The sequence below is a fragment of the Vombatus ursinus genome, unplaced genomic scaffold (assembly GCF_900497805.2).
Source record: "Vombatus ursinus unplaced genomic scaffold, bare-nosed wombat genome assembly UNPS02014847.1, whole genome shotgun sequence".
NCBI classification, from domain to species: domain Eukaryota; kingdom Metazoa; phylum Chordata; class Mammalia; order Diprotodontia; family Vombatidae; genus Vombatus; species Vombatus ursinus.
The window spans coordinates 4,255,057-4,266,721 of NW_020954625.1; the positions used below are offsets into that span (position 1 = coordinate 4,255,057).

General features: G+C 50.7%; 1 protein-coding gene across 1 annotated transcript in view; it reads right to left on the reverse strand.

The window, feature by feature from the left end:
* The window catches only part of PALD1 (phosphatase domain containing paladin 1), a 103,896-nt gene extending 97,173 nt beyond the window's left edge, over nt 1-6,723 (reverse strand). The window contains exon 1 of the mRNA XM_027840647.1: nt 6,551-6,723. The gene's annotated coding sequence lies outside the window, so the exon portion shown is untranslated. The remainder of the gene's footprint in view (nt 1-6,550) is intronic.
* Nucleotides 6,724-11,665: the final 4,942 nt, after the last annotated feature.

Genomic DNA, 11,665 nt, shown 5'->3' on the forward strand with positions numbered 1-11,665 from the left:
CACACACACACACACACACACACACACACACACACACACACACACACTCTCTCTCTCCAAGCTTCTTCCCTGCACTGCTCAGTTATCACTGCTATCCCACATGGCAGGAATTCCTGGAAACTTTTTCCCCTTTTGGTTGTGGGGAGAGTATTTTTGTGGGATGGCCTCCTTTTCCTGGAATCTCCATCTGGGGCCTGGAGAAAGGACTGCAACAAATTTGTGGCCTCAGAGACAGCGTAACTGTTTGTTGTAGTAGATGAAAGAAAACCCTGGATTTGGAGTCTGGAGACGTGGATTCAAATCCCGGCTCTGCCCCTGACTACAGGGGTGGCCGTGGGTCATTCCCTTCTCTGGCTTCAGTTTCCTTCTCTAGAAAATGAGGAAGTGGGCCTAGAAGTTCTTGACCTTTTTTATATCATGGATCCCTTTGGCAGTCTGGTGAAGTCTATGAACATCTTCTCAGAAGGATATTTTAAAATACTTAAAATAAAGTACATAGGGTTACAAAGGAAACCAAATTCTACTGAAAGGTAGTTTTATATATATATATACACATACATATATGTATATATGTATGTACATGTGTGTATATATACATATTACATATATATATATATATTTTTTTTAAACCAAGCTCCCAGGCCATGGAATTAAGAGCCCAGACTAATCAGCCTCCAGCTTCTCTGCCAGCTCTGAGGCCCACAGCCCTGGGCTTATTCAAGCAGCCAGCTCTGTGGGGAGACACAGCCTGGAGCTGCCTCAGGTCCCACAAGGTCTCACCTTTCCCAAGACCCTCAGGAGCACTTGAGTGTGACCCACAGAGCTGCAACATCATAGCCTGCATGGTTAGTCTGTGGGGCCAGCTCTAGATGGAGGCTCCTGGTCATTGGTGCTGGCCAAGAACCCACTCTGGGTCTCAGGACTGAGCCCAGGGCCAGGGTCTGGGGTGGGAAAGGAGGGGCAGGAACAGAGCTGGTAAAACATTTCTGAAAAGCGGGAAATGACTTAAGGGCAGGAGGTGAGGAGGGGAATGACCATGGGCCGAAGGCACAATCACCTCTCACTCTAAGACCAGGGCCTGGAACCACCACCTCAATGCCACCACACAGAGAAACCGAGGCCAGTCACACACTCCACAGGAGCATGGAGCACGCAGACAAGTGGGTCTGCCCTCACCGGAAACTGTCTAGAAGAATGTTTCCCAGCCTTCCCCCCTACCCCCATTGAAGGCCAGCTCTTCAGAAAGGAAGTGAAGACTTCCTCACCACCTGCCCCAGAATCTCTCCTCAATGCCGAGACCCAAGGGAGCCACAGGAAGGCTTTGAGCAGCTGAACCCTAGCCCTGAAAAAAATCAAAGGGCCCTCATAAAACAAGTTGCCTTCGGCCAGCAGTCACCAACAGGCCACTCGCTGCCTCCAATACTGGCCTGGGAAGCCAGAAAGAAAATGTTTCTAGCCTGGGCTTGGAGCTGAGACTACTATGCCGGCTGGTAGGTTCCATCTGCAAGGCCATATGAAAAGGGAACAATCAGAACTCATTCCATTCATTGTCAGTCTTTTTCCCTCCGCCATCATTCTGGCCTTCTCCCCCCCTCATTTACTGGGGATGTGTTTATGTCCTGACCCCCAGGCACAAGGAGTGAAAAGAACCTTGGGGTATGAGTCAGAACACCTCGGCTGCAAGCCCTCAGTTTCCTCATCGGTAAAAACAGGTTGAGTAAAAAAGTGTCTGAGTTCCCTTCAAGCTCTGATCTGAAAGATACCAACTGAAATTCCGACCAGGCTTAAAGGTATACAAACCACTTGGCTCACCACAGCCCTGTGAGAAGCAGGGTGTCTAAAGGCTACCAGCCCTATCTGACAGATGGAGTGACCAACATTCACTGTTTTTCCTAGTTACCACAGAGAATTCACTGAGGAGGTTGGGTAAGGGGGGAAGTGAGATTTCCCAGAAATGATTATAAATACTAATATCAATATATCGATATGACAATATCAATAAAAATGTTTTTAAGGATGAAGTGACTGGATGACCCCATTATATAAGTGGCCAGACTCCCCACTACCTAGGAAGTTGAGGCGGGTGGACCTCTGGTGCTCAGGGGTTCTGAGTGGGCCCACTGCATGCCCCCTCTAAGACTGGGACCAAAATGGGAGGGCCCAGGAGGGAAGCAGGGAGGCTTCCTAAGGAGACACAAACCAGCTCCCAGAAAGGAAGCAGATAGGGGCAGCTGGGTGGTGCAGTGGATAGAGCACGAGCCTTGGAGTCAGGAGGACCTGAGTTCAAATCTGGCCTCAGACACATAACACTCACTAGCCGTGTGACCCTGGGCAAGTCACTTAACCCCAATTGCCTCACCAAAAAAAAAAAAAAGGAAGCAGATCAAAGTTTCTGTGCTGATCAGCTTTAGGAGGAGGCCCATAACTGGCTGTAACTGTTACAGTTCCAAAAAAAAAAAATGCCAAACCTATATTATATATGATCTCCTGATTCAGTATAGGCTCCTCAGAGGCAGGGACTGTGTTATTTTAGTGTATATATGCCTAGCACACAGCACAGTGCCAGGAACACAGCAGGTGCTAAATAAATACTCATTGATTGATTGTTTACAACCCAAACATAAACAGTGTATAACACAGGGCTGAACACCTAAAAGTTGACAGGATTTGTTGGTTTGACCTGACCTGACTTGAAACTCACCCAAGTAAAAAGTTTTGCCCGCTCTGAGCATGAAATAACACAGGCCACCCCTATTTCTAAAATGATTCCTGCCCCTCCCCAATAACCACCCTTTGGGAAGGGAGTGAAAGGATTATGATCATAAATCATAGGACGTTAGTCTGTCGATACACGTTTATTAAAATACCTACTATGTATCAGGCACTGTGCCAAGGGCTGGGGATCCAAAGAAAGGCAAAAGATAGTTCCTGTCCTCCAGGAGCTTCCAGTCTAGTGTTGAAGCTGAACGTCATCTAGCCCAACTCCCTCATTTTACCGATGGGGGAAACTAAAGCCCAGAGAATGGATGCCCAGAGGATGGATACCCAGCTAAAAGAGGCAAAGCTGAAACACAGGATCTTGCCCAAAATCCCATAGTCGCCATTTTGAAGAAGAAAATGAAGACACAGCCATTAGGTTGAAAAGCAGGGAGCCCCAAAGTTAAAAGTCCCAGAGTAAGCGCAAACATCAGAAACTCAAACCCACAGCCAAGTGTCAAGCCTTCAGCCCTGCCCCTCCCCCAGCCTCCATCGACCCCCAGTGCCATCCCAAGTCTCTCTTCTGGGGAATCACTTCAAAACCAGTACCGGACATATGAGGCCTCTCTCTAGAGTGGCAAGAAGAGGAGAAGCCTAGGTCAGATGACTACATCAGAGCCTCCCCTCTCACAGGGGACCAGCAAAGTCCATATGGAACTTGGGAATCTTTCCAAACCCCAATAGAATGTAACCTCCTTGAGGACAGGACCTCTTTCCCTCTTATCTTGGCTCTCCCAGGGCCTGGTACAAGGTAGGTGCTTAATTAATGTTCATAGGCCCAAACCAGACCCAGCAGAGCAGTGTGAGCCTTAACTTTGAACAGAGTTACAGTTTCAGAAAATCATTACGATGTTGGAGCTTAGAGAGAAGATAGATTTTACAGAGAGAGAAACCAAGGCCCTGAACTTGGGACTTGCCCAAACAGCTAGTAAGACTTCCAACTCACCTGTGATTAGAGTTTTAGGGTGGGAAGGGACCATAAAAGAAATCTGGTCCATCCCTGTTATTTTACAGAAGAGGAAACTGAGGCACTGAGCAGGACAGTGACTTGATTAAGGCACAAAGCCAATCAGTGACTTGACAGCACTTAGCTGGCGGCTGAGCAGAAGAAAGGCAGACCGCAAGACTGGTCCACATTCTGTGGCCTGGCCAGATAGTAGCCCTCAAGCTGCTGCCCCCAGCAGGCCCCAAACCTCCAGAACCCTGGCTTCCCCAAAGAACCAAGTCAGCTTCAAGTCGGTCCAAATGGAACCCCCAGAGTTGGAGGGCCATCCAGATTTACTGTGACCCAGGCAAGTGAGCAAAGGCTGCTGGAGAGATTTCAAAGCACTGAATAAAACACAGCTCACATTTCTACTGAGCTCAAAACTCACTGCTGACAACATTCCTAATAAGGTTAGTGGTGACAGCTCCCGTCAACAGAGCACTTCCAGCTATAGCACACCATGTGAATGCTCAAAAATCAAAACAACTAGGTGGGGCAGCAGACAGCACCCGGAGTGAGGAAGATCTAAGTTCAAATCCAGCCATGAACACTGACTAGCTGAGGGTCTCTGGGCAAGTCACCTAACCTCCCTTTGTTTGCTTCAGTTTCCTCATCTGCAAAATGGGGATGATGATAATAGCAAACAACCACGTCCAATGCTTTGCAAATCTTAAAGTCATACGCAAATATTAGCTATTACTAATGAGGAAACTGAGGCTCAGAGATGGAAAACAGCCTTCCCAAAAGGGAAGGGATAGCCAAAATTACAAGTCTTCTGACCCCTCTGCCTTCTGCCTCAGTGCCCCTCACCCAAACACCACAGGAGAGCCAGGGGAGAGAGAACGCTCAGCACTAGGGCAAGGACATTGGCCTCCTCCTCACTCCTGTTTGGGGCTTTTCCCTCTGTATCTCAGGCCCCTCTCCTTTCCAGGTCCTCCACCATTCCTCTTGGGCAAGGAGAAACCACAAGCCACCTTAGGATGGTGGAGCTGGGAAAGAAGAGACAGGAAGATGCAATGAAAAGAGCTAGTGTGGGAGGTGGCAGCCAGAGAGAGTGGGCTGAAATATAGGCTTGGCTCCTTTGTATCTGATCTTCCATTTCTTCATCTTGGCTTCAGGTTCCTCATGTGTAAAATGCAGGGGTATGCATGTGGGGGGTGGGGTGTGTGTGTGTGTGTGGGTGGGTGTGGGTGTGTGACAAGGTGATTCTATGAAAGACCAGCTGGGTGGCAGCTACGGGAGAGAGGGCAGGGCTTGAAGTCAAGAAGACCTGAGATCACTTATTGGTCTGTGTGTCCTTGGCTGAGTGACCTTACCTCTCTGTGCCTCAGTTGCCTCACCCGTTAAATGAAGGGCTCTGACTCTATGACCTCCAAGCTCTAAATATCAGATCCCGTCATCCCATGAACCCAGACAAGCCAGGTGTCAGATGGAACAGCAGATATCCTGGTCCCTGGGGGGCCCTTTCGTAGTCACTTGTGGCAGGGAGGATGCTGCTTCCACTTCCAGAGGAAGGCACCCCAACTTCTTCCATCCCATGATGGGAAAGGAGCAAGCCAGAAAGGCAGAGAGCCTGCCATCATGGAAAAGAGACCCAGGCAAGGATAAGCAGGGCAATGTTGATACTACCATGTTAAATTTAATATGTACCAAAAGGGAGAAGCTGTATGTAATAGAGGCAAGGTTTCACTGACAATCTTCTGGCCTTTTTATATGGAAACGTTCATGTTGATGATTTTCTAGCTCATCATAATTTTTTTTTAAAGGAAAAAGGTCTGGGCTTGGAACCAGGAGCTTAGGGCCAGAATCTTAACGCTACAACTAACTAGCTAATAACTTTGGGTACCAAGGTTCTTTTTCTTCTCTGGGCCTCAGCTTCCTCCCTTGTAAAAAGGAAGATGGCCTCCAAGGGTCATTCCAGTGCTGTATCCTCCCTATGGCTTCCTGGCCCTAGAAGGGTTTCCAGGTCTTAGAGCGCTGCTAATCCAAAATCAGGATCTGACAGTCAGTGATTTTCTGGGCCCAGAATGGCAGAGGTGGGCCACCTAGCCTGAGCCCTGGCTCCACAGGAACCTCATTCTACAATATGCTGATCATCCTGCCTCTTCACGAAACCGCCAAGGATGGGGAAGCCACTGCCTCTTGAGACACCGCGGTTCGCTTAAAGCCAGCTCTCGGAGTTCCGAAGATTTCCTGATACCAAAACAAAGTCTGCCTGTCACCCCTCCCCCACCCCACCCCAATGCTCCCAGGTCTGCCTTCGGGAGCCAAGTAGGACAAGGCCAATCTCTCTTCCCCAGGAGAGCCTTTGCAGTGACTGAAGGGTGCTCTTCAATCTATTCCCTCCCCCCAGTCTTCTGCAACCTAAACTCCCCTACTTTCCTTCAATGGATCATCATACTGCAAAAAGAAAACCAGGGAGAATGAAGAAATAATGGGGACACGGGGTTTACAGCTGAGAGAGACCCCAGTGAGCAAGATTCACCATCTTATTCCACAGAAGAAGAAACTTCGGTCCAAAGGGAAGGGAGTTTACGCAAAGTCACACAGATGACCAAATTTCATAGTAGAGGGCCAGCCCCTCGCTCCCATCCCAGTCCACATCCAGGGAGGTGTTCCATTACACTAAAATGGGGAAACTGAGGCTGGGAGGAAATAGGAACTGGCTAGTCCACAGTCACCCAGGTGGCAGAGCCGGGAATGCACTCTCTTCCGAAGCCATCTGGGGCACCCCCGCCGGGGAGGGGCTGGGGCTGGGGTTGGGCTTAGGGGGAGGGGTGCAGAGAGACGGCACGCTGTGTTCCCTACCTGCCTGTCGGCGGCCCCAGGGCACATGGGCTCCGCTCCGCGCAGCACGAAGGTCCTCCGATGGACAGATGGTTGGAAGGCTGGATGGACTAACGAACGGACAGTGGGACGCACGGCCAGGCGCAATCTCGCTCCGCGCGGGCCTCCCCGCACGGAGTTAGCAGCGACCGCTCGGCCCGGGTGGCCCCCTCACGCTGCCGGCCCCTGCCCACTTCCCGGGGCCCTCCATGGGGCGGCGGCTGGCGGGCCGGAGCTGCACCGCGTGCGGGGAGCGAGCTAGCCTGCGGAGCGCAGAGGATCCGAGCGGATCCGAGCAGAGCGCACCGCCGAGCGAGCGCACGCCGCCTCGGGAACTGCTCCCGGGCTCCCGCAGCCCGCTCGGCGCCTCGGCTCGGCTCTAGTCTCTGCCGGAGCTAGCAGGGTCCTATCCGCGACTCCTCCACCGAGCGCGGGCTGCGCGCACGCAAGAGACAGGCGGGCAGAGGCTGGGGCAGGCAGGAGGGCAGACGGGCGGACGGGCGGACGGGCGGGGATGTGGGGGCGGGCGGGCGGACAGACTCTGGCTGCTGCCGCTGGCCTCGTCTGCCAATCACACCCTCCTGCCCGCCCGGGACTCCTGGCAACCGAGAGCGGAGGGAGGGGTCAGTCCCCGGGCACCTCCAGTGCGCGAGGAGGGGAGAGGGAGAGGAGGAGCGAAGGCGGGTCCGGGGAGCCAGGCTGTGCTGGGGAGGGGGAGGGGGCAGCGCCGAAGAGGGGGCGTCTCCACTCACTCCCCGCCCCCTGAGCTGATCGCCCGCCCCACCTCTGCTAGGCCAAGGGGCTGGCTCGAGCTTGGGGAAGTACCCTCCCTGCACCCCTGCCCATTCTGGGCTTATGTCTGTACTGCTACGCCTCTTCGTCTGGTCCCCATCTCCTCAAGGAGGGGAGAGGGGATGGGGAGATGCGATGGTACGTAGCGGGGAGAAGAGGAGGAGGGAGTTGAAGGCGGCCAAGGGCAGGGGGCGGAGGAAGAGGAAAAGTTTTTGGGGGAGGCTTGTTGCTTGGGTTTTTTTGGTTTTTTTAGGATTGCCCAGGGAAAAGTGTGTCTTTTTAACCCCACCCCACCCCCGACTTTGCTAGCTCTGGAGTCTGCCCAAGTCACCAGCCTGAAACTACTCAGGACACCAAGAGGCAGAAGGAAAAACTCTCAACGCCAGGAGGGTCCGTTCCCCTCCCCCACAGCCATCCCGTGCAGAAGCGTCTTTGGCCCAAATGGGCTCTCCCGGGAAAAGGCAGGCCTCAGTCCAGCCCAGCTCTGTCCTCCAGCTTCTTTTCTGGAAAGCCAGTTCGAATCCCCACCAGCTGGACCCAGAAGAGAATCCGGAGTCTGGCCCCAGCTCCAAACCCTCTTCCCACACCCGCCACCATCTGGAGCAGGGAGACCTTAAGGAAGTCACTCCCCAGCTGACCAAAACAACAGTGCGTGGGGAGGGGAGGGCCCAATTATAAGAACTAAGGACTCCCCAGAAAAGAAATAGTTTCTTAAACGTGATGGAGGGAGAGAGGTATATTTGGCCTCACTTTCCTTATCTAGAAAATGGGGAGGGAGGGAGGCAGCAAGCATTTATTAAGCACCTACTAAGTGCCAGACGTCCCTGGTTCAGTGAGTTACAGATATTACCATATTTGATTGAAATGGGGATAATAACATTTGCTCTAGTGGAAAGAGCCAGTGAACGTGGACCCAGAAGACCCAGTTTCGAATCCCAGCTCTCCTTGTTAACGACATGCCACTAGACAAGCCACTCTCCCTCCCTTGGCCTCAGTTTCTCCTGTAAAAGGAGCTGAACTAGGTGGTCTTGAAAGTCCCTTTCAGCTAGAAACCTATCACCCTCCTCCACAGTGTTGGTGGGAAATGTCCTAGAGCAGGGGTGGGGAAACTGAGGCCTCGAGGCCATACGTGGCCTTTTGACTGAGTCCAAGTTTTACAGAACAAATCCTTTTATGAAGGGGACTTGTTCTGTGAAGTTTGGATTCAGTCAAAGGGCCAAATTTGAGGACCTAGAGGCCCACCTGTGGCCTTGAGGCCATAGGTTCCCCACCCCAGTCCTAGGGAAATACTTTCTCCCTCTTGAAATCAGTTTGTATTATTTTTTAAGATACTTTGTGGTTATTTATCTGTGTCTCTTATTTCTTTTTTTTTTCCTTTCTCTTTTTTTTAGGTCATTGGGGTTAAGTGACTTGCCCAGGGTCACACAGCTAGTAAGTGTCAAGTGTTTGGTCTGAGGCCGAATTTGAACTCAGGTCGTCCTGACTTCAGGGCCCGTGCTCTATCCACTGCCACCTAGCTGCCCCCTTGTGTCTCTTAATTCCTCCCAAGAGAATATAAGCTCCTTGAGAGTAGGGACTTTTTTTTTTTTTTTTTTTTTTTGCATCTCTGACATTTAGCACTGTCCCTGGCACATAGTGAATGCTTTATAAAAGTGCATTGAATAGAAAAGGGAGCAGTTCACTTCTTGGAGCAACAGAGAATTGGAAACAAAGCCTATGGCCATTGATTGGGAAATAGCTACAGAAATTGTGGTCTGTGAATGTGTTGCGATTCCTGCACTGGATGATCAGGATGAATTCAGAGAAATATAGGAAGTCATATATGAGCTGATAAGATTGAAGTAGGTACAAGCAGAAAACCAATACACTCCAGCCCTGAGAAGGAAAAAAACTGAAAAGGTAATGCTGTGTGTTTATAATACTCAAGCTTGTCGAAAAGGAAGCCATATGAGAAACATCACACACACACACACACACACACACACACACACACACACACACACACTTCTTTGCCGAGGTATGAGATCAAGAGGCCAGAATGCTGCACATAATGTTGGATGCAGTGAGTGTGTTGGCTACTTTTGCTGACTTTTTTTTTCTTTTTTTATACTTTGTCATTAAGGATGGCTCAGAGGAAGGGAAGGTACATAGCAGGAGATGGGGATATAGGTGAAAACAAAAGATCATTTTTTTTTTAATTTCAAAGAATGAAATCAGAGCTCTTCTTGCACTCATTTCCCTGGGCATACAGGAAATCCCTGCGCCTCAGAGGAAGAAGAGGGCCTGTGACAAGAAGAAGACATTCCTTCCATTCCGGAGATGGGGGGGGACAGCTGGCCCAACCCCCTCTGGCCAAGCGCAGTCAGCCAAGGGCCAACAGGAACCCCCCTGGAGGAGAGGGCTGTACTCAGGGCCAGGGAACTTCCTCCATCTGTCTGCCTGCCCCAAACCAGACTGGGGTCGAAAATACACATGGAGCCCGATTTATCATCCAGTCTGCAATCCCTCTTCCCCTTTAGTGCACACTCAGCATATCTGAGTCCTGCATTTGGGGACAGTGGTCCTAGATTCAAATCCAAACTCAGCTCCTTATTAGCTGAGTGACCCTAGGCAAGTCACCTTCCTTCTCTAGACCTCAGAGAAATGTTGGGGAAGGACCAGATTATCTAAAAGGCCCTTTAGCTCTAAAAGAGATGAACCAAGAGCCTGAGGATTCAATCAGTAAACCTGTATTAGGTACCTACTATGTGCCAGGCCTGTGCCAGGCCTTGGGGAAAAACAGAAAAAATTCAACATCATATATACACCATCCTTACTGCTTCAGGAATGTATGTACATACATGGGGTATATTTGCATATTATCATATGTGCACATGGCATAGCACATTATGCACATGGTGTGCATTAGACATTTGCATGCATGTGCATGCACAGACCGTGTATGCACACATGTGTACATACCTGCACACATGCTGGCCATGTGCACATATTATACACATGATGTGCATTACATGTTTGCATTTGTGTGCATGCACAGATCATGTATGCACACATTTGTACATGCCTGCACCATGTGCACACATTATGCACAACTGTGTGCCTGTACACATTTGTGTGTGTGTGTGTGTGCACAGATCACGTATGCACAATTTGTTCATACACACACACGCAGGCACGTGTGCCATGTGCACATGCACCACTTCATTGTTCTGCTTGTCTCTTTTTCCTGCTGTTTGATCTACAGCAGAGATGGTTTGGTTTTCGATCACTGAGTCACTTCCTGTGCTTGTCCAGCCCTCCACAGGAAACCGCTTCTCCCCTCGACCTACTCCTCGCTTTGCCGTCCCTCCCCCTCCCTCTCCCAGTGTGGGCTGCTGGAGAGGCACACTAGGCCCAGTTCTGACAGACTGTCCTTCCGGAAGGACGTGAACAACTCAGAGCGTGTCCACAGGAGGAAAACCAGGATGGTGAGATGCTGTGCCTCCCGGAGCTTGTGCTTTGCTCAGAAGGGAGTATTTCAATCTTTGAAGAGACACAGGACACCAGAGGAGGGAGCTTATGGTCACCATTCATTCATTCATTCAATAACCATTTATGAAGTGCCTGCTTACTGTGTGCCAGGCACTATGCTAAGAGCCGGGATACAAAAGAGGCAAAGAAATAGTCTCTGCCCTCAAGGAGCTTACAAACTAAGCGTGGACATAATGACCTCAACCGGGCGTCCTTTTGTCCAAGACCAACTCTAAATATCCAGCAGCCACAAGCTCTTTCCTTTCCAGTGGTTCCCTCACCCTCCAGCTTTGAGATCCTTCTGGAGTCCCGGGACATCTCCCTGGGATCCTCTCCAAGCACCTTTGGGCAGAGCCTTAAGGCAGATGGGTCTGACCCCGCATTTATCCAGTATCTGCTTTGTGCAAGACATTATTTTGACAGCAAGATGAACACAGAGAGGAGAGCTTTGCTCCTGCCCTCAGCGAGCAATCAGGGAATAGGAGACCTTCAAGGATTCCAGGGCATACACATCAATGATGGGGTGCTTGGGTGCTTGTGCTTGTACTTGGACCCCAGTTTCTCCCTAGTCTCAGAAACACTGTCTCCAACAATCACTCCCCAGCCCAAAGACGCTGCGCCTAGCAATTACTCATGTGTGGGTCCCAGCAAGACCCTTATCTCTCTTCCTGGTGCAGCTACACAAAGCTGGGTGAAAGAGTGCTGGGCTGCCCAGGCCCCAGCGCTCAGATCATGTCTCTGGAAGTCTCCCAGTTCCTTAGTAAGCTCCTGTCGGGTGAGAGAACCTTCTCTTGT